The sequence below is a fragment of the Natator depressus genome, chromosome 1 (assembly GCF_965152275.1).
Source record: "Natator depressus isolate rNatDep1 chromosome 1, rNatDep2.hap1, whole genome shotgun sequence".
Taxonomy (NCBI): Eukaryota; Metazoa; Chordata; order Testudines; family Cheloniidae; genus Natator; species Natator depressus.
Window position 1 is genome coordinate 259,016,692 of NC_134234.1, and position 22,992 is coordinate 259,039,683.

The following is a 22,992-nucleotide window of genomic DNA, read 5'->3' on the forward strand; positions in this document are numbered from 1 at the left end:
ATGAGTACAGGCTGGTGCGGTGATGACCCGGTGCCTCCCCGCCTGCAGTAACCAGACTGTGGGTGTCCGATCAGTAGAGCTGAGCAGACACTGCCAGGTCACTTTTTCAACCAGACTTTCCAGTCGAAAACCAGACACCTGGTCAGCCTAGATATATCGCTCTAAGGCCATGTCTATGCTAAGAGCACTTTACTGGTATACTTTAGCAGCGGTTCTCAAACTTACTTGATTGCGGCCTCACCTTCTTTGTATCTGTAGTAGTTTATGTCCCCTCTCCCACAGGCACCTGGCCAGCAGCTGTCTCTCTCCAGCCACCCAGCTCTGAAAGTAGAGCAGAGAGCAGCAGCTGCTGGCTGGGCGCCCAGCTCTGAAAGCAGCGCCGCTGCCAGCAGCTGCAGAGAAGTAAGGGTGGATTGGTACATAGAGCCCTGCAAATCCACAGATATCTGCAAAAATTGTCTGCGGATCACAGTTCAGATGTGGATACACATTTTTGAATCCGTGCAGGGCTCTGTTGGTATGGCATTGCCACCCTTAATTCTCTAAGGCTGCTGGTGGTGGTGCTGCCTTCAGAGCTGGGCGCCTGGCCAGCAGCCGCCACTCTCTGGCCACCCAGCTTTGAACATGCACAAGTTTTTCTTCTTAAAGCTTCTCATGTGTCCGCCCCCCGCCCCCCCCATACATTCCACACTCCCACCGTTGGAGAACCTCTGCACTATCGCACCAAAGTTCTCCTACTGTGGATGCAGTAGTACCAGCAAAGCTGCACTTTGCACCAGTATAATAAAACAGCCCCCCATGAACAAAACAAGCTATGCTGATAAAAGCACAGCTTTGCTGGTACAGCTGTCGCTAAACTAGGGACTTCTGCTCACAGTTATGTCACTCAGGGAATCATACCACTTCACATCCCTGAGTGGCACAGCTGTGTCATCAGAAGTCTGTAATGCAGACCTGGCCTCAGAAAGACTTGAAAACCATGGATTCTGATATGCAAAATCTTAAAGATGGACTGTCACACAGAAAAAGCAACAAACATGAGAATGCTTATAGCAAAAGTAACTGTCCTGCCATTCCACATTTCCACTGCAGCAACTGCAGATATTAGTGCCCAAATTAGAGGTCTTTTGCTACCCAATCCTGAAGTGATCTTACAGTTCAGTACTACTCCCTGAAGGCTGTTTAGAACTGCAACTGGTACAGACTGCAGCTGCCCACCTGATACGCAGGATATCGAGCAGGGAGCACATGAATGACATCCATTATCCATGATCTACAGTGGCTTCTCCTGGTGAAGTTTAAGATGTTGAGGCTGACCTAAAAGCCCTGAATGGTCTGTGTCCTGGCTACCTTAGAAACCACATTAATTACTCAAGAAAACCACAGATCAGCAGACATGCTTGAGCAACAGCTCCCTACTTCAAATAGGCAGCCTGACATTTTCAGTGAAGTTTTTGGGACACCAGAACTCACCTCCAAGCACTTCCCCAGATTTCTTGAACTTCAGGATATGCTATCAGGTGCTCTTTTCCTAGGTTCTTCCAGAGGGGATGAGTCAAACAGGATAGGAACAGGGTGAGAGAGAAGAATTTTTATTTGTGGGTATACCAGGACTGCCTAGTTGGCCTGGCTTCGGGCTAGCGACTGACGCAGTTTCTCCTCACTCAGGTTGGATCACCTGACCTTCCAGCTTGGACTGGTTGCTGCAGTGATTTGGCCCTCCAGGTAAATCATTAAAGAAACAAGTCCACTCCTTCCAACATATCCAAATCCAAAACAAACATGAAAGAGTCTTCCACCCCCCACAATCTGAGTCCAGCCCCTCCTTTCTGAGGGTTGGCTTCTTTCTTGAGTCCCCCCTGCTCTCTACCAAGCAGACACTACTCCCAGAGCATCCTATTGGAGCTTCTCTTCTCCCCCTCCAATTCTACACAGAATTTGTTCTTATCTCCACCCCAGAAGATCCGATGTCACCACATGACTGGCCTGTCATGTGATTTTGCTCATTTATTCAGTGTTGCCAACTCTTGTGATTTTATCCTGGCTCTGGCAACTTTGGGGTGTTTTTTTGCCTGACTCACAAATCTTCCCTCATTCAAAATGGCCACCATCCCCTGTTACCCATCAATGGGGTTGATGCCAGCAAGATGGCTGCCATTTCCCTACAGTCCACATACATGAGGCAACAAGGCTGCCCTTAATAAAGATGGCTGCCACCTCCCACTGTTTCCAGTGAGATTGGAGTCATGCCCACAGGCAAATGGCTGCCACTCTGTGGGCCAGGGGGCTGGACAGGACACGGGCACTGAGAGGAGAAGCAGTGACACTGTTGAAAGGTGGATGGGGAGGGTGAGGGGAATCAGGAGGCAGATTTAGGAGTTACAGGAGAATGGGGTGCAGGAGGAAGAACTGATTCTTGCAAAAGGCTAAACCAATTCCATATTGTTTTTACTGTGACATTATGGCTTATATGAATGATTGATATAAAGTTTAAAGTTCTTTAATATGTATATCTGTAACTCATCAACTCTAAAAAGTAAAATAAGTTTTATCTGCAAGCGTGAACCATGATGCATTCATTAGCTCAGTAGTTCTTGAACTACTTATTTTCTTTGATTAAAAATGGGTGGTAAACTAGGAGGGGAGAGAGTCAGGACACTAATAGGAAAGGAATGACAGTTCCCCAGTCTTAAGGGTGAGGAAATGGTAAATGGAGCCTCCATCAGAGCAGCCAGGGAGAGGTGGTGCATTTAAGGTTGACTTTTCAACCTGAAATTATCACACACACACTGGCAGATGAGTAAAGAATATTAAAAAATATGATCTGATGGGTTTTTAAATCTCATGATTTTGGGGGCCAATCTCACGATTTCTGATCTCCTGAGATTTGCAATACCGTTCTTTCCACCTGGATAAGCAGGCTAAATATGTCACAACTGAAACTGGACCGATCTCCCTTTAAAGGAACAGTCACCCAGTGACAGAATATATAAGATACCTAGAATTGAAAGCTGCTTTTTAATTAAATTGAAAAAAGTAAATCACTGCCTCTTGCCACAGAGAATGAATGTGATGTCACAGACTCAGCCTCCTGGCTTCAGGGTAAGATCAAGCAGGAGAAGAAGACAAGGCTGTGAAATTAAAAACACCTATTTTAAAGCAAATGGGTTTGATAATTAGAAAAAAGTGTAGCATAGGGAAATGATTAGGCCATATGGTAGGAAGCGATTTTAAAGGTGAACTGCAAAGCTGTTTTAAATAAATGAAGAAACTACTTAAAATCCCAGCTCGTTAACAGAATGGTATATGTGGAATTAACTATTTTGTTTTAAAACTGTGCAAAAAAAGAATTAATTCTCCTTTGACTTATTTGCCAAGTCTTTGGGGGGGGGGGGGATGTTAAAAAAAGTTGTTTCTGATGTTATTACTGAGAAGAGTCAAACTTCTAACACATTTTCAGATGCTTTGCAATTTGCCTTAAAGGGAGATCTATTTATGGGATACAGAACCTTTCACCTCTAGATCACTGGTGTCAAGCAGTCCTAGCTAAGCCAGCAGTGACCAACAGTTCATTATTGATGCTGTATGTGTCACTCTTATAACTCTCATAACAAATGGACATCTAGGGATTTTTCCCATAGAAAGTCAATGGGCCACAATCTGCACTGTACAGGAGTCAAAGCTAATTCTGGTCTTCTCTATGGGTCATTATGACCCCCGATGCAAGTTGGACTAATAGCAGCCTTGCATGTCTCCCTTAAGGGCTCCTCCGACACCTAGAATAGCCAGATTATATCAGCCATTCCTGCTGTCTGCCCACATCTACCCCTAGCACATCTCTATATCAGAGACAACGCAGAAAGCTGCCTATATTAGCCCTATGCTACCTCTGTACTGAGAAAAGAACAGGAGTACTTCTGTTCTGAGAGAATTCTCAGGGGACTGTTCCACCACTTTTAAGGCCCCTTTACATCACCAGAGCAGTGGAAGAGGGCTGCAGCAAGGAGACTCTCCCATTATCTTTGTTAGCCCAGCTAAACCAGTTCTGAAGAAGACTCCACTATGATTTTTTTTTACAAGTTTGTGGCCAGTGAAATAAGTAATAAGTTTATAAATCATTTTAATTAAAAACCCCCCCAGAAAATACTACTTTTGTGTGTTCCCCATCCCCATCTCTGGGGATAAATCAGGACTTTTCTCCCATTTTCTGCAAATAAATAACCAGCCATAGTCATCAGACTCTCATGGTTCTTTAGTAGCCTGTGCAAAGTGAGCTGGGGGGATCTCAGTCCAGACCCTGGCAACATAACTGCTTACATCAAAAAGCGATAATCACAGTTGGTACTAATCTGCAGACACGGAATTGGCTAGGGAGAGTGAATTCTCTTCTCTCCCAAAAAGAGAACCTCTTCCAGGCAGGGCTGAGAGTGAAGGAAGAGAGAGAGAGAGAGAGAAAAAAAAAAATCGGTATTGCCAACACTCATGACTTTATCCTGAGTCTTCCAATATTTGCTGTTTTACCTGGAGCCATGCTGCATGAGAATCTCAGCTTTCATAAAAAAAATTACCTTTCCAGCCCTCCAGTTGCAGAGAAGAGCTTGAAAATGTGAGTCATAAAGGCTCACTCAGAAGACACAAAGAACTCCAAAATCATTCTCGTTTAAAGTGTCAGCATTTTTAAGCCAATCATGATTTTTGGCGGGGAAGGGGGCTGACTCATGTTCTTTGAACACTTGGTGTTGATAATACCAAGTAATCTCTCATTTTGCACCCCAAAATTTTCAGCGAGAAGAGCTGTGAAACATCCAGGGAGATATTAGAGTATGAGAAGGTACTAGCCGCACTCTTTCCACTGCTTTCCCCTTGTGCGAGAGCAATCTCCTGTTACTGGAACCACAACCTAGCATCAAAAATGGCCATCCATTTTGATCCATTTCCTACATTTAAAGAGGGCGGGGGACAGAGGAAGGGGCCTTAACCCTTTCTATCTCCTGGGGTTTATTTATTTAAAGATAAGAGAAAAAGCCCATCCAGGTCCAGTTCAGCATTTTCCTGCAGAAGGGAACTGAGGCTCCCTCTCTCTCCTGCCTTGAATACTCCAAAGTAACCCCCAAACCTCCCACACACATGCGGCAGAGGGAAAGCTCTTGCAGCCCAGAAACACTCCCAGCTGGACAGGGCTGGTATAATCAGGCTGTTTTGTTAAGACTCAACAAAGGTGACTATTTGGTGTTTCAAGGAAGGTGCCCAGGAGCAAGTTATTTTCATACAGTACACAAGGCTTTAAGGTAATGCAGAGAGAGCGAGAGCTGGAAGAGAACACTGACAATTTTCCACAAGACTTGCTACCCTCCCCCAGGCTTCCTATAACACACACACCCCTTATTCCCATAAAGCTCTGTAACCTCTGCTACAAACTCTGCCCTCTTTCTTCACTAGCAATCACAAATTGCCCACAGGCCCATCCTCACCAGCCTGCCTCCCTACAGTCCCCTCTTCCTACCCACAAACTCCTCATAACCCTCTTCACCACACCCCGCAAGCTCTCACAAAATTTCCTGAGCAAGTTCTGCTGAGATATTTTCAGACCACCATGGGTCAGACCACCCTGCTATCCCCATCCGCAGCAGGGGTCCAGTCATAAACCTGCAACAGGGAACGTGTCACACATGCACACCCACCACTTGTCTGTCAACTTCAAAATCACAGTGGGCAAGGGGAGGGAAGCCTACAGCCAGCAGCGATGTGGTTCTGGGTATATCTACATTACAGTGGCACAGCTGCTGTAGCACTGGATTGTAAATGCTTCCTACAGCAGCAATAAGGGTTTTTTCCATTGATTTAGGTCGTAGTTTTCAACCTTTTTTAATTTGTGTGCCCCTTTGGTAATCTTAGACATAGTCTGCAGACCCCCCAGAGGTCTGCGGACCACAGGTTGAAAACCACTAATTTAGGTAACCACCTCTCCAAGAGGCAGATCTATTCTAGGTTGATAGAAGAATCCTTCTGTCAACCTAGCTGCATTTATACCAGGTGGTTAGGTTGACCTAACTACGGAGCTAAGGGCACAAAATTTTTCACAGCCCTGAGTGACATAGTTAGGTGGACCTGAAAATTTTAGGTGTTGATCAGGCCTCATAGAGGCAGTTTTTAATCTGGACTAAGCTTTATAAAGAAGAGAGAGTTGCCACGCAATCCTTTGCAAAATTCAGAAAAGCATGAAATTTTGGTTTATAAAAGCCTTTTGGGTGCCACAAAAGAAAAATAAAAAGGCAAATCACAACACAAAGATAGAAGAGCTAGGTATTAATTACTATTATTAAGCTTTAACTGTTTGTTGATCATTACAAAATTTTAAGTAGCAAATGGAGGTTAAAGGCTGTTGAACGGAGAGACACCCAGTAGCCACATGACTGACAGGAATCCATGCAAGAGGAGTGGAACCATATGGAAAATATCAAGGGAAGGGAAAAAATATCATCCAGCTCTTTGCATAGCTTTCAGCAGCCAGTTTTCCCTCTTACTGTATAGAAACTGCCCTGATTCAAACTTTCTCTCCCAATGCCCCTTATAAAACAGATCGCATTGCCTCCCCACCCCCATTCCTCCCCTTCTGTTTCTCTATTGGGGAGCAGGATGCTGACATTTTTTTGAAACCAAATGGTAAGAAGAAGAAAGATGAATTCCCAAGGGTTAACTGTACTGGGGCCTGCTTTTCTGAAAACCTCTGTGGTGTGTGTGTGCGTATGTATCCGTGCACACTTAAGAAAAGGGAAGGTTGCTAAAGAATGTGAAATGTGAGAGCTACAGATTCCCCCATCACCACATCCCTCCTCCTGCCTTCAATAATACATTTCAGCAAACAGTCATTTTTCAAACCCCTTTCTCAGGGGGGGGAGGAGGTGAAGAGCTCAGGTTACATTTGGGATTTTTTTAAAACCACAACAAACACCACACAACGAAAATTCAAAGAAAAAAAAAAGCCAGACCTGCTGTTTCCTTTTACAAGCCATTTATTTCAAACAAACACACAAATTAATGCAGTTTCCCCTTCCTCCAAGCTGTTAAAAGTCTGACAAAAAAAAAATCTTCCATATCTAAAGAGCTTTAGTTGTTTTAACTATTTCCAGCTTAACCTGCCCTCCACCCCACCCCCAGCTGATGTTGTTTTCCCCTAGAAACTAGCTTTTAATCGCTCCCACCTCCCATTTCCGCCAGTACAACATCAAAGGCAATATATTTGGGGCAAGGGCTGTAGTATACTCCTAAGAAAATGAAGTCTGCACATCTACCTCTCCAGACGGTTAGGAACATACACACACTCAGGATAAGCAGAATTTAAGAAAATAAAGAATTGGGGTCGCACCAGCGCAATCGCCTTCCTGCGTTAGTCACTTTTCCTCTGCTGATGCCCCTTGGCAAACCAGCCGCCATGTGAAATTAAACAAGCCCCCCCTGGCAGAGTGGTGTAGCCTGAAATGAACACCTCCCCCTACCCTAGAAAGTCACAGCCTTTCTTTGAAAAGGCTCTTACCTTGCAAGGCTTCCTTATTGTCCCATTTTAGCTCCTTTCCTTTTGTGGGGCTTTAGTATATGTATTTAACATTCTTTGTGGCACAAAAAGAAATGGTTACAAATCCTGTCAGGTCATGTGATTGAGTGAGTGGGGTTTTTTTTTCTCTCTCTCTCTTTCTCCTTTTTTTTTTTTTTTTTTTTCTTTCCTTCCTCTCCTCTCTCTCTCTCTTTCTGCTTTTAGGACAATACTCTACAGCCTGGGCTCAATGTGTCAGGCCAGACTGGCTGATGACAGAGAGGAGGAGGAGGAGCTGCTGCTGGCAGGGCCTGGCTCTCATGGCAGCTGGGGCTGGGAGGATGGGGCCTGGAGCTGGTGTTGATTAGGGTTCTGACATCTCATAGTGATGCCTTGAGGAGTAGGAGGAGAGTGTTTTGTCTGATTTCTTTTTCTTTGAATCCTCCCTTTCCCCCTCCTCCTGCTTCCTTCCCATCCTGGGACCAGAAGGAGGAGGTCTGTGCTTTGCTGGGGGACCCTGGCAGGCTCCTCGCAGGCAGCTGAGAGCTGGTTCTCTTCTACACAGCTGAAACCTGTAGTATGAACACTGCAGGCTGAATCAGACTTTTCCCCAGCCTCACCACTGGGCCACTTCCCTCAGTTCTGCTAAGCCTCCCAAGGGCCCTTGCTTTTTCAATTCCTAGGGAAAAGGACCAGATTTCAAAGAGTGGCAAAGATCTCTGTGAATACAAACATCTTAGTGATTCAGCCAAAGTGAACTAATCTGCAACCCTCCTCTGAAAAAGTGCCCAGGTTTTAAATGTCTTTTCATTCTTTTGTCACAGTCGCCTTCACAGATATGATAGGCTCTGTACTCTTAAGGGGGCGGGGGGGCAGCACAGAGCCAAAACAGGGTGTAGGTTTTGAGGGGTGAAAGCCCAGCAGGGTCAGTTGGCTATGTTTCTCAGGGTCCCATCTGAGCTGAGGGTAATTCAAGGAAACCGAAAGCCTCCTACCTGCACCTGAGTCTAGTGGGGATCAGTGTCTACAAAGAGTGGAGCTTTCAGGAAGGAATAGGCTGCTGGCCTAGAAGAAAGAGCAGGGCTTTTTAGACACATAGCTGCTGCTGTTTTTGTATTGCCGTGGTGTTTAAACACTGCTCAGCTGCATGAAGGGAGTGTGAGCAGAGATTTTGCTAGTCTGTCTTTATTTTGGTTGCACCAGAGAAACCTGAAACCCTTGAAGAGGGTTTCCCTGCTACTTTACATAAGATTGCTGCTGTGCTTCAATCCTGCTGCACGGGCATGGGCCTGGACCCTGCCACAGAGATCATAAAACCAAATACCACTATAATGTAAATAAAACACAGTTACATCTTCCAATGGGGAATGGTTTAAAAAAAAAATTCTCTCTCAAACACCATCATAGCTGAGCATTGTGAAACCTAAATGGGAGAGAAAGAAAACACTTTCTTCTGCCGTTTAATTATTTGTCCATTTTAACTGATCCTGCCAGATTCCCTCAGCTATGGAATGGAATTCTGTTCTAGTCTATAAAGATTTTTATGGTGCCCTCATTCATTGTATCTGAGAAACTTTCAGTAGTGCATTAAGTGATAGGACTAACAGAAGAAGAGCTCCAATTAAGCTTGAAAGTTTGTCTCTCTCACCAACATAAGTTAGTCCAATAAAAGATATTACCTCACCCACCTTGTGTCTCTAATATCCCGGGACCAACATGGCTACAACAACACTGCATACTGACTAATGTAAGGGGACTATTGGTCCCTTACTAAAACTTAATGGGGGTTTTTGGTTGACTAGCTCCCAGGACCAAAGGGAAGGGTCAATGGGAAATCAGAACCCTGAGACTGACATTCCCCAGAGGCAATGGGGACAGTCTAATGCTCCAGGTCAGCCTGATTGACAGGGCGGGCAAGCTAATGAGGGGGTCAAGAGGCCAGGGGGACCCCATCCTCTGTGTGAGCTGGAATTGCCTGGGCCACAGTGGGGTGAGCTAAGGAGAGAGCAGGAGCCTGAGCTGAGCTGGGGAGCAAATCTGTGGCAACTGGAGCCAGAGATGCAGCCTGAGCTAGGGAGAGCATCAGCAAGAGCCAGAGAGGCAACCCACGGAGCAGACCTGTGCTGGGAGGAGAGCTGCAGCAAGCCACTAGAGCCAGAGGGGCCAGAAAAGCAGCCCAGGGAGCTGGAGGCAGAGCAGCTGCAGTGCTGGGGCTGGAGCAGTCCAGAGCTACATGTGGTGAGCAGCTGGGGAGAGCGAAGGGAACCCTGGGCAGAGGGCCCAGTGCAGGGTGACCCCCTCAGCCAAGAGGCCTTGCAGGCCAGACTTGGAGAAGGGATCATAACCCCCGACAGGGGAGGCAGCAGGCTGACACTGGGAAGAAGGGTCCTGCCACCTAGAGCCTGAAGGCGTGTGGCCACCGCCAGAGCAAGTGTTCGACCCGCAGCATCCCTGCAGCTCAGCCAGGGCCTGGGCAGGAGGCCTGGGACGTGTGAGGAACAGACCATGAACTTCCCTTACATTCCAGAGATTGCTGTTTGTGATGTCTCCATGCCACAGAGCAGAGTTATGTGTTTTCCTTTAACCTTTCCCATTTTTTTCTTATTTTTTAAATTGATTACTGTTTAATAAATTGTATTTGTTTTGAACTGTATGTAACGATCAGTGGGTCAGAGAGCACCCTGGAGTGGGGACACCCTAGCCCCTGTCCCAAGTGACTACAAGATTGGGGGTAAAGCCCTCAGGAATCCTGGGCCCAACCTTGTCGAGGTTACAAAGACTCTGCCACACAGGAGAATGGCAGGGGAGTCCTCTAGGTTAGGCAGGTGTAGTCTCTGGGTAAAGGGAGTGGGAGCAAGGACTCAGATCCATTCATTAGCCAATTCCACCGGGGTAGGGTATAAGCCAGGAAAGTTCCTCACAATTAATAGTGGGACCAATCCTCCACTTACACTAACATCTGTCACATGTGGTTCATTTTTTCTCTCATCCTCTCCCCAGAGTGAGAACTGTGTATACAGTGGTGTGTTTTGTTTTGGTAAAGGTGTGGGTTTTGTCCAAATGTACATGCAGATTTGTGTTTAGGTTAGAGAAGGCTAGGTGGAAGCAATGCACCTTGTGCTTGGAGCAGAAGGTAGTGAGGTCTGTGATGGTCCTTAGTTCCTGGAGGAGTTAATTTCACAGTCTTGGGCTGGCCCCTGAGAAAGCACAAACAAGTTTTTCGCTGTGGCACCCACTCGTCATTTTCAACTTGGAGGAACTTGTCTGCATTCCTGACAACTGAGATAAAACATTTGTGGGGAAATATTCACCCTTTCCATTCTCCAGAAAAAGAGTTTTAACACCCCCCACCCCTGCTATGTGAAGCATAAAACCTCCTGTTACAAACTAAGAACATACAGGTCTGTGTTTGAACGATTGGGGACATAGAGCTACACCTTTTAATGGCATTGAAATTCAGTGGAGTAGGAAAGCTTGGAGGGAGAGAGTGGAAAAAAGATATTTTGCTTAAAAAAAAGCGGGTGGGAGGAGGAGTTGGCTCATATATATACAGTGGCATTGATGGACCCCCAAAGGGGAGTCCTATCCAATCCAATTTGACTGAAAGGATGGTAGATGCAACATATGAGCCATTAAAAAGTGGGGCAGGGGAGTGGGAAGAAATAGTTTGGGCTCCAGTAGCGGAAGCAGTAACAGAGACAGTGGATTTAATATATTTTTGCAATTTGATAGAGCAGCAAAAACCATCCAGCTAATTTAATTTGAGGCTTCGTCTCAGAGACATAGGAAATAGTCCAGGTTTTTACAACACTGGTGAGTCCACAGTTTGAGGATGTGTTCGGTTCAGGACACCTCACTACCACTAAGATGCTGACAAGTTGGAGGGAATTAAAAGAAAAGCCAGGAAAGGATTAATTTATGCAGAAAGCCTGGGTATGTGCAGCTTGGCCAAATGAGAACTAAGAAGCATCATGATAACTGTGGATAAGTATTTCAAGGGTGCAGAAACATCAGGAAGAGTTATAGGATGAAACTAAGCAAAGGAAACAGTCTATTAGGCTGTAAAATAGCATCCCTAAGGAAGAGGTGGAAGCTCCATCACTTGACCCATCTAAAATTGAACTGAGCAAAGTACTTGAGAAAATTATTAAAAAATAATCCCACTGTCACATCCCAATCATGGGTGGCCAGAGCCAGTCATCAGAACCAGAGTCTATGGTCACAAGACAAGAATCAGCTGGGTCAGGATACCAGGAGGTTAGAAACAGGAGACAAACTGGAGGTCAGAACCACAAATCAGATGATAGGAGTCACCAGTTCAGGATGCCAGGAAATCAAGCCAAGGGAGGGGGAGGCACATAGTCCAGAACAGGGTGGAACCAAGTTGTGCAAACAGCTTTCTGTTCCTGCTTCCATCTTAAGAAGGGCCAGCAGGCCAATCAGCTGCTCTGGGACTCCACCAATAGGACTGCAGCAGCAGAGCCTCAAACTGGGGCTGGGCTTCATGGGTCCCAGGTACACAAGCCTAGTTTTCAGGACGGTCTGTCCATGCAGATGTATTCCGTTGAAAGCTACACCTTTGGTCGTACTGACTAAGTGGATCCCAGTGTCTATGTTTGTCCGCATTTATTTAGAAGTCCTCCTTTGCCTTTTCAGGGTGTCTCCAACTTCTCTTGGATGCGATGGATGTGTTCTACTAAGTCCAAGGCAGATGGACTGGGGGAGGATATGGGTAGTTGTGGTGGAATCTGGGGTGCTACCCATAGTTGATAAAGAAGAGGCTGTGGCCTGTGGATGTGTGGTCTGCATTATTATATGAGAACTCTGCATATGGTAACAGTGAAGACCAGTCATCCTGGTGATAGTTGATGTAGCATCATAAGTATTGTTCAAGGATCTGATTGCTTCTGTTGATGGTAGGCAGAGGACAGGTGCACATGGACTCCTAATAAACATAGGGTCTTGTGCCGGAAGAGGGCAGTAAACTGTGGTCCCCAGTCAGGGGCACCGGAATAGGGGGGCCAGAGCACCATGGCCCCTCCACTTTTTACCAGCTGTAAGGACGAGTGATGGGGGAGGGGTCTTGAGGGGAAGAGGTAGCATGAGGATGGAGCCTCGGGGAAGGGATAGCACAGGGGTGGGATCTCAGGGGGGAAAGGGCGATGTGTGGGCTCGGGGAGAAGGGATGGCATGGGGGGCACGGTTCGGGCGCCAGTGGCCCCCCACTTTTAGGAAGCTTCCGCCGCCCCTGTCCCCAGTCAGAGGTGATATGATGCAGGAGGCCATGAAGACAAACTATATTGTTTCAGACCTGGGCACTTTCCTTCTCAGAGGATAAACCTGTGCAGGGAATAAGAGTGAGCCATTTTAGAAAAGCGATCTACTGCTGTCAGGATGGTGATAGAACCACTGGATTCTGGTAGTTCCATCACAAAGTTCAAGGAAATGGCTTCCCAGGGCCGAGATGGGGTGTCCAAAGGTTGAAGGAAACTTCAGAGTTTCTGGCAAGGGATCTCGGTGAGGGAACACACCTGGCAGGAAGCTGTAAAGATCTTAGAGTGCATTCAGGGCCACCAGAAGAAACCAGACATTAATTGTTGGGTTTTCTATCACCCTAAGTGTCTTGCCAAGTTGGAGTCATGGCAGAGTTGGAGAATTGCCACCGTCGCAGGCCCGGGGGGAAAATAGATGTGGTCCTTCACAAACATAATTCCCACCCACCCCCAGCTGTCGTGCATGGCTTGACAATGTCCAACTTGGATGGAATTCTGGAGATGGCAGTGAGTTGTGTTAAGAAAGTTATGGGATTTGAGAATGTGGGCTGGTTCCAGACTGGGACCTTGTGGATCAGAGCCATATCTTCAGAACAAGGCATCGGCCTTGCTGTTTCTGGTTCCAGAGTGGTAGGTCAGGGTAAAGTTGATTTGGGAGAAGAATAGGGCCCATCAGGGCCTTGGCCATAGGCAGGTACTCCAGGTTCTTGTGGTCCGTAAACAATTGGACTGGATGATGGGCCCCTTCCAAGTAATGTTGCTACTCTTCAAAGGCAGTCTTAATTGCCAGGAACTCCTCGCCCAGGATCTCATAGTTTTGCTCAGCAGGTGTGAGCTTCCTTGAGTAGTAGGCAATGGGATGCTGTATTTGCTCAGGAGAGGACTGTCCTGATCGCTGTACTAGAGGTGTTGGCTTCCACAACGAAAGTTTGTTCCGTGACAGGGTGGGCCAATACTGGAGCAGTGGTGAAGGCAAGCTTCAGTTGCTCAAATGCATGCTGGGCCTCAGATGACCAGTGGAACTTGGCATTTTTTTCTGAGTAGGGCAGTGAGGGGCTTGGCTTGTTTTGGAAAATCCAGAATAAACCTCCAGTAGAAGTTCGCGAAGCCTAAAAAGCGTTGTAGGTCATGCACGTTGCAGGGGGCTGCCCAGTCACAGACAGCCTGGAACTTGTGCAGATCCATCTTGATGCCTTCTGGGGACAGGATGAAACCCAGAAACCCTGTTGAGGTCAGATCAAATGCACACTTCTCTATCTTAGTGTACAAACTGCATTGTCATAGTCTCATCAGGACTGTGCAGCTGTGAGTGGTGTGGTCCAGATCATCCAAGAATATCAATAGATCATCTAAGTACACTACCACAAACTGGTCCAGCAGATCTTGTAGCACATCATTAATGAAATGCTGGAACATTGCTGGAGCATTATTCAGTATGAATGGTATAACCAAATATTCAAAGTGGCTGTAGTGGGTCTGAAAGGCCATCTTCCATTCGTCGCCTTCTTGGATACGGAGGAGACTGTAAGCTCCCTGGGGATCCAGTTTCATGAATGTTCAGGCAGCCCCCACATGGTCCAACAGCTCAGGGATCAGAGGTAGCAGGTAAAGTTCCAGATTGTTATCTGATTTAGGGCTCAATAATCGACAGAGGTGGAGCCTGCCATCCTTTTTTACAAAGAGTAGCTGGGCACCGGCTGGTGAGGTTGATTTGTGGATGAACCTGTGGGCCAAGTTCTCTTGGAGATATTTTCGCAGTGCCACCAGTCAGACTCCAACATTGCATATATCCAGTCAAATGGTATCTTTGCACCTGGCGGAAGTTCTATAGGAAAGTCATAGTCCTGATGTTGGAGGGAGGTTTTCTGAATTCTTCTTCTCAAAGACATCAGTGTAGTCATGGTACTTGTGGGGCAGTTCCACAGTTCCCCCAGTAGGTGTAGATTGTGGGCAACTACCCCTACTTGAGCCTTCTTGGGTCTGGGTGCAATATTTGGGCCATGCTGTTGGCAGAGTTCAGACAGGAAGATGACTTTCTGTTCTCACCAGTGAATGAGAGGGTCATGAAGGGTCAGCCAGGAGATGCCAAGGATCAAGGGAAAATGCGGACAATGGATCACACCAAATTGTATCTTCCCGTTGCCAAATGGAATGCTTAAGGAGCTGTATACCTCAGTCCTATACACACCTCATGATACTACTGTCTGTACCCAAAATAACCATGCAGGGCATACAGAATGCCTATACAGAGCACAAGGTCATTGGACTACACACCATGCTTAATGCAAACTGTCAGACATGAACAAAGTAAAGTACCCAATGCTTAGGAGGCAGGAAGCTGTAGTCATAAAGTATGCCAAAACCCCTTTTACCATTTTTCCTCTTCTTTTGTATGGAATTTGAAAAGCAACGGGCTGGAAGTATAATTAAATCTTAAGATTCAAAAGCGATTCTTATGCTTCTGGGGTAGCTGATGGATCCCCACTCTCTGTCACCACTGTCAGCATGAATGGGGCAATTGTCCATGATGTGTCGCATGGTTTGTACTTTGCCACAGTCACAATTTGGTGATTCTTTGATTTTTCCATTTGTGTAAGAGAGCACCACACCTTCTGTGTGTTGTCTGAACACAGCTGGGTGCAGTTCACTGCCTACAAGGGAGGCAGAATCCTGGGACTTCTTTCATTGGATCTTCAACCAGGTCTTTCTTTAGGACATCACAAGCAGCCCCTGATTCGAGCCAGCAAGTGCTGGTGTCCTTTCCATTGGCCTGTAGCATTGATGCGTAGATCCAAAAAGGCTTCCTGGATTTGAGTCAGCAGTGTGGCAGCAAATTGAAGTCTTGGTGTATCAGCAGGTCCAGAGTGGACAGCATCTTGTTGTACTCCTGGACCACAGCAGTGTCTTGCATGATGTTGCATGATGCCCACAGTAGCATTTTGCCCGAGGTTGTGTGATGCTCACCAAAACTGGAAGCCAAGGTATTGGTGTTGATTTGAGATACCCGCTAACAGTCCTGAGCATGGCATTAATTTTAGTGTCAATGAGATTGGTGTGGGAGCTGTTGCACCAACCTGATGCGCAATACTCTGCTGTTGAAAAGAACAGGATTTGTGCTGATGTTCAAAGTGTGTGTGCATCATATCCCCAGGATGTGCCAGTGAGCTTCTGGATGATGTTAATCTTTGTCTTTATCTTCTTTTTGGTATTGTCAAAGTGTTGGTGATAGCTCAGCGCCTGATCGAGGGTAAGTCCAGTGCACCATGGATTATGGTAATATGAAAGAGGCAGATCACAAAAGTCCACTTTCAACTGCACTTTGGCCTTATGATTACTTGAGTGGAAGGCAGAGACGAGTGTTTTCAAAGTGTTGGATTTCAGTTGCAAAGCTTTGAAATACATCTCAAATGTGCTGAGGTCATTGTTCATGACCTTTTCTGTGGCATCCAGACTTGCGTTGTTAGCTCAATGTCATCTACATAGTTGAATTTACAGCATGATCAGAATGTCGCTGGTATAGAGAATGAACAGTTAGGGCGCTAAAATGGATCCCTAGGGGAGGCCGTTGTTCAATCTCCATGATTTACTGGCAGATTCACCAAGGTGTACAGTGAAACTTCTGTTACTCAACATCTTGGTGATGAATCTGATGGTTGTTTGGTATGAGAAAGTGAATGATATCTTCAGCAGGAGATCTTTGCATCATACAGTATCATATGCAGAAGAAAGGTCAGTGAATGCTGCCGTTGTTTTTAATTTTCACTGGTAGCCAGATTCTATGTAGCCTGTGACCAGATGCAGGCCTTAACCTTTTATTGCTGAAGTTCCCCTTCGAGGTCACCAACCCTCCCCCTAGTGTGAGAAGCAATGATGGAATGGATAACCTCTCTCCAATCATTTATTCTTATTGCTGTGATGATCACTCTGAATCCACAGACCATGAAACACAAATCCTAGGGTAATATTTGGACTCCACTCACCTCTGACAAACAATTCATTGCATCCAGCAGCAGGAATTTATGCAAATGGGCAAAACCTCAAATTTTAATATTCTCTCGTTAAAGCAATAATATAAAGATGTCTTTTTTAAAAAAATACATGTGTAAGTAATAAAGCCACCCTGAATGCATACTAATAGCCCATTTATACCTCACCACACCACTATATATTCTTATTTATATATAATAAGTGCAGGAAAATACATGATGCTGTGGGGTATCCATCAAGTGCCGCAAAAACCACACCACACCACATCAATGGTTGCTCTATGAATGCCACACACTGAAGAAAAAATATTCTACAAATGTTCTAAAGAGACTTTAAAAGTTTATTTTTATTGGGATATATATATTTATATATATCTCAACTTCTAAAGTCAGGTGCATTGGTTACCATTAGTCCAACCACATAGGGTTCAGGTGGAGGCATAACCATCCCTAAAATAGCTTTTCTATACATAAAAGTCATAATTTTAAGGACTGATAGCTCAAACTCTTCCAGGGACTGATTTATTTATTTAGATGTATCATATGGCTCTCACCACCCCCTACATAAATAAGCATGCCAACATATGGAATAGAGATGGTCAAATGATAAATTACAGGGCCATGTGATATATTTAACGTATCACATGGTTCCACAATTTTTCATGCACCTTTGGCTGCCTCATTTGCACTCTGCCCACTTGTCCATCTTCCTCAGACTAACATTCCAAACCCTTCAGCAATCTCAAACAGTTGCCTTTATTTAATAAAATAATCAATCTGCTATTAAAAAAGTTTCTTTCTTTCTCGTGAATGTGACCTCTTCCCATCTCTGGTCTGAGTACCAGGATGGGAGGTATTCAGTTCTGGAAGTTCAAGACTAGTCACACATTCAAGGGCTGATCTCTTGTGACCCACCATGATTAGAAATGGGAGATTTATACCATGGAACAGGGAATATAACCCCCTTTCCAGGGAGAGTCTACATTTATTCTTCGAATACGCCTGTTCTGCCATGGGAGTCTTGAGAAGTTTGGACCGCACTTCATCTGGAACCTCACCTCAGAACTGTTCACCAAGGGTGGCCCTACCAGTGGTACAAGACTCTGAACAACATAGTTTTGAGGGTCACTGGAATATACAAGCCTCTCCACCACAACAAGGTAACAGTCCAAGGAGGGCATCTGGAGTGGTACCAACATGCTGCCTTAGGAAGATTCTCCGTATCACATGGGAAGATTGTCGCACCCATACCAGCATTCTCTCTGCAGCTAACATCACCAGCGTTGAGGTGAAGATTATGAAACATCAATTTTGCTGGGCTGGCCATTGTGTGTGGGTAGTTGATACTCGTCTTATGAAGCAAGTCCTCTTTTCTCAACATAGTCATGGTAAGCAGACCCGTGGGGGACAGACAACAACATTCTGATAGTATATCTTAAGAAGGGAGGCATTGACCCAATGAATTGTTAAGAGCTAGCTGGCATTAGACTGCAAAGGCATAATATCGTACATCAAGCCTCAGCCCATTTTGAAGAGAATCGCCTTGCTCAAGAGGTTGAGAAATGGCAGAGGAGGAAGGGAAGTGTACAGCCTCCCAGTCAGCAGTTGTGCTCTCTCCAAGCAACCACAGGTACTGGAACTGGGGGTGCTGCAGGAACCCTAGCTTGAATTGGTTTCCATTATATACAGGGTTTACAGTTTGGTTCAATGACTGTCAACACTCCCACCTCCCCATAACAATTGTTCTAGCACCCCTGCAAGAAACCATCTGTCATATATGTGGAAAAACCTGAAGAGCATGGATTGGACTCCTCAGCCATCTTAAGTCTCATCAGTGATTTTTTTCCCCTGGCAGACATCCTCGTATCCAGGGATAGTCACCGACGACATTCATTCTAGGCCTGGATGAACCCAAGATATCTGACCCTGAGATTGTGATTTTTGCGGATAGAAAAGCTATTTTAAGTCATTTTTAGTGGGGTTATAGCTCCCTCTATTAAAATGGATTTCATTTTGAAATCTAGTGTTTGCTTTTTGCATTTTACTCAGGTAAGAGAGTGAAACCAGACTGGAAAGATTTACTTTCTATTTTTCATCCACTAGCATAGCACTATTGTGTTTGGGTAACCAACCTGGCAGAGGAGGATTTACTGCACCTTGAAATTGTGGTTTCCTTTATATGTTACTTTTAAGAAATGTAATAAACATTTCCACACCCATTAGCTCTGTAAAACATCTCCCTTCCCTTTTTTTTTTTTTTTTTTAAGAATCTAAATTTGGAATTAAAACCACTTGACAGTGTTCCCTTTAAATGAGCAGACGGTGAAAGTGTGACTGAAAAGCAGAAACTTGCTTACACTTACTGTAGACATTTTCTTTGACTAATACTCTTTGCATGCTAGGGACTGCCTCACAATCAAGGAGATTTTGGGGGGATGTGTGCTAGAATTCATCTTGTTCTCTCCAAACCCATGTCTATTTATTTGGGGAATTACACCATGCGTATTTGAACCTCTGTGGAAATGTTGGCTCTTTTCCTCAACGCCAAGACGCGGAATACTCCAGGAGAGGAAATCTGTATCTTTACCTGCAGCTACACTATCTCAGCAGGTGATCCTTACAAATCTAAGATAAGCAGAATTGATCCCAATCAATATTTGAATTAGAAACCAAAAAGGAAAAAACAAAGTGCTGCAAGAACTGACATGGGCGATTCAGCAGGGAAAAATACGTCCTTCTAAGCCAGTATGAGGCAGCATAGTCTAGTTATTAGAACAGGGGAATGAGGATCAGACAACCTGGGTTCTGTACCCAACTCTACCTTTGGGTTCTGTTCCCAGTGTACAGTTCTGGGGCAGACATTTCACTACCTTGTGATTCAGTTTCCCCATCTAGGAAACTGAAATAACAGCCACCCAATTTTGTAGAACAGTTAGAGGTGCTTGGATGAAAGGTGTTGCGTCTGTAAAGTACCGAACAGTATTACTGAACTAATGCCCTAATACTGTGTTAGAGATGCCTTAGGTGCCAGCTTACTTGAAAGTGCTCAGAGACCATGGTATTGAGGGTCGTAAAAAATCCTAGCTAGACAGATGGAATATAAAACTGAGGCCCTGACCCTTCTTGGTCATTCAAAAATCCAACTTTTTCCAAAGCAGTGGTGTTAGCGCTACTGTGCTCGCCATATTCCTGTTTGGGCAATTACATTATGGCTCCCTAAAGTTTCCCCCAGCATTTTAATTACCTATGATATTCTCAGATTTGAAGGCCAGAGGGACCATTTGATAATCTAGTCTGACAATCCTCCCACATAACAAAGGCCACTTACATGTAGCCCTACAACCTGCATTGCTTCTTCACTTCCTATTGTAAACTCTCGTGTAGCGGTGCTGTGCACTGTTAAACAGCTATCGTACTCCACCCCAGAGGTGGCTTCTGCATTTCAGGGGCAGATGATACAAGCCCTGCCATATATCATTTGTAATGTCTGCCTGGCTCTTTGGAATCATGAAAGACACTATAGAAACGTTAGTCATTAATGATAATCTGCATTAGTATTTCATCTCTAAAAGAAAGCAGCAATGAGTCATTCTCTCTCTGACAGTAAGTAGGGATTCGTTTGCCCCACTACCAGGCATGTTTTTATATCAACACCTGGAAAAGGCAGAATATTGCTCATGGGAGAATTCAGGTTCACACCCTTCTCTTTTAGGTGGAATACAGGGGCACAGGGTCCTTGCTGTTGCTTTTTATTCTGAGTACCCTCTTTTTTATTTAGTGCATGTTAGCTCAGTGATAGACCCCTGCAATAAGGGTAAATCTTGGCCATCAAACAACCTCAGAGGACAAAGGTGTCAGTAACTGGGTTTTCTGGCCAGGCTCAAGCAGAAAAACCACTCAGATTGGAAAGGATTTTCCTTGCAGTCTGTACAGCAGACACACAGAGGACATTTTCTGTACCTATATCCTGCCTCACAACAATGGCTCCAAGCCTAGGACAAGACATCCCTTCCTCTCCCCTGCACTCACCAGCCATGATTCTAGGACCAGTGGAGGGATCTGGATGCAGCTCTCTTTGGACTTTCATGCCCTGCTGGTTTTGCATTTCAGTCTCCAGTTTGTCATAATGATGCTATCTGTAAGAAATCCCCCTCCCCCCCATCACTTACCCCACTTCCATAGGACAGACAATGCAGTGCCAAAGTGCAGTAGGCTTGTGGTTGATGATGATGTTGCCAGTATGTGATGCTTCTGAAGAAGGCGAACCTGTGTAGTCCTGCCCCACTGCTAGCTTAGACACACCTAGCATCTGGACAAATGTACAATGCTATCCGTGGGGTGGGTGGGTGGTGGGAATTCCTTTCTGACCCCGCATTCGCTTCTTATTCTGCAGGTTGAAGAATGGGGTTTGGTTAACCTCCTATTACTGTCCTCACTGTGATTGTTATTTCTGGTCATGAAATTCCAACCACAGAAGTTGACTCAGTTTCCTGGTTGCCCAAAACATAATTTTACGACTGGAGATAGTGAGGCAGGGCTGTGGGAGTGTAAAGAAAGATAAAGGGGATGGACAGGAGATGCACTGGGGATCAAAGGCACCATCTGGTGGCTTGAGGTGTAGCCGTTCCTAAATCCCCTTTTCTGTGAGGGTCACATTACTGGACAGTGAAAGTCTGCGCCGGGGGGGGGGGGGCAAAATTTGCATGTTAAACAAACAAACCAAAAGGGAATAAGAGAGTCTTGACCCCATCCCAGGTGGGTAGCATAGATGTGCTCCAATGAATACAGATGGGAAGAGCAGTCCAGATCCCACAGCCTGCCTTTGGTCTCTTCAGACTGGATGTAGGGATGGTCAGCATATTCAAGTCGCTCATTGCACCGGGCTAAAAGGAATAGAGAGACACAGAAGGTCTCAAAGGCAGACAGGTCCTCATACATAAGCCTTTAAATACTTCTAAGCCTGAATCTCATTCACTAAGCAACAGACAGCTAGTGCAACTCATGGCAGGTAGGGGTCATTGTCTTGTCGGGAGTGAACATGCAGATTCATAGTGCCACAGACACTGCATTGGGTGCAACCTGTTGATAGTATTCAAGGATGTCTTCAGCCTGGAGGTCACAAAGCCATGAATCACTGTACCCAACCATCACCCACAAGACCACACAGTTTCCCATCAATGGCCCTCAGCCTGCAAGCTTCTCATAGAAGGTGCCCAGTATCTTGAAGGAGTGGGCTAAACGTGCCTAACAGTAAAATCTATTTGTTTCTTTGGGATACTGTTTGACAGATCATCTAGCGCAGAACAGCCAGGTGCTATGGTAATACAGGTGTTGTCGAAGAAGAGAAAAGGAAAAAAATAAAACAAATAAAATAACATTTTATCATAGTTATTTGTTATGACTTTTGTATTTCTTGATTACAGATAAAGGGCAAAATAAAAATGTGAGCTTGTTAAAAGATGGTACAGTAAAAAGATTTGTACGCTGCAGAAAAAGAAAAAAGTAATACCAAAAATATATCCAATCTCTGCATTGTTAAACTGGAATTTGTTGCAGAAGGTCACTGAAAGGGGTTGTGGCAGGATTTTTAAACAGGGGCTAGATCGTTTTAGCATCATTAACTATATGTGTAGCTATGCAGGCTAAGACAACGATATAAAGGCAATCAAAGTACATGCTTCACGACATAAGGTGACCATTTGCTGATGGCTCACTCATAAGGGTGGGGGAAGGGGAATATTACCTTCGATATGACTAGAGCTCATACAGGACAGTCATTCTTCCTTTATGAAGAAGGCGGGGAGTGCAACTCCTATTGAATCCAATACTCAGCTTGACATGAGATTTCTCCACCTTCTTTCCGTAATTCCCTAGCTGCAAACAGAGCCTTACCCTCAAGTGTTCCTAGTACCGGGGAACCAAAGTGCACATGCTTGTTATAAGCTAAATCCAGATGCATATTAGTATTATGGTTAGGGAAAAGATCACAGCTATCACCAGTAGTCCCTGGCCTAGAGACATGTTTCGGAAGGGAAAACAATCATTTAATTTAGAGCAAAAATGTGTGTGGAAGAAGCACAACAAGCCAATAAAACCAGATTCCAGGAGGCTGATGGCTCTGTTTTTTTATTTCATTTGTTTAAACTGTCTGACAGCTACTAAAAACTAACTTATTTCCTCCTGTGGAATACAGACAAATAGT

At 45.1% G+C, this 22,992-nt stretch overlaps 1 protein-coding gene across 2 annotated transcripts in view; it reads right to left on the bottom strand.

Moving 5' to 3' along the window:
* Positions 1–7,836, bottom strand: part of TCF20 (transcription factor 20) — a 210,019-nt gene extending 202,183 nt beyond the window's left edge. For both annotated transcript variants that reach the window (XM_074941734.1, XM_074941729.1), the window contains exon 1: positions 7,535–7,836. The gene's annotated coding sequence lies outside the window, so the exon portion shown is untranslated. The remainder of the gene's footprint in view (positions 1–7,534) is intronic.
* Between the last annotated feature and the right edge of the window lie 15,156 nt (positions 7,837–22,992).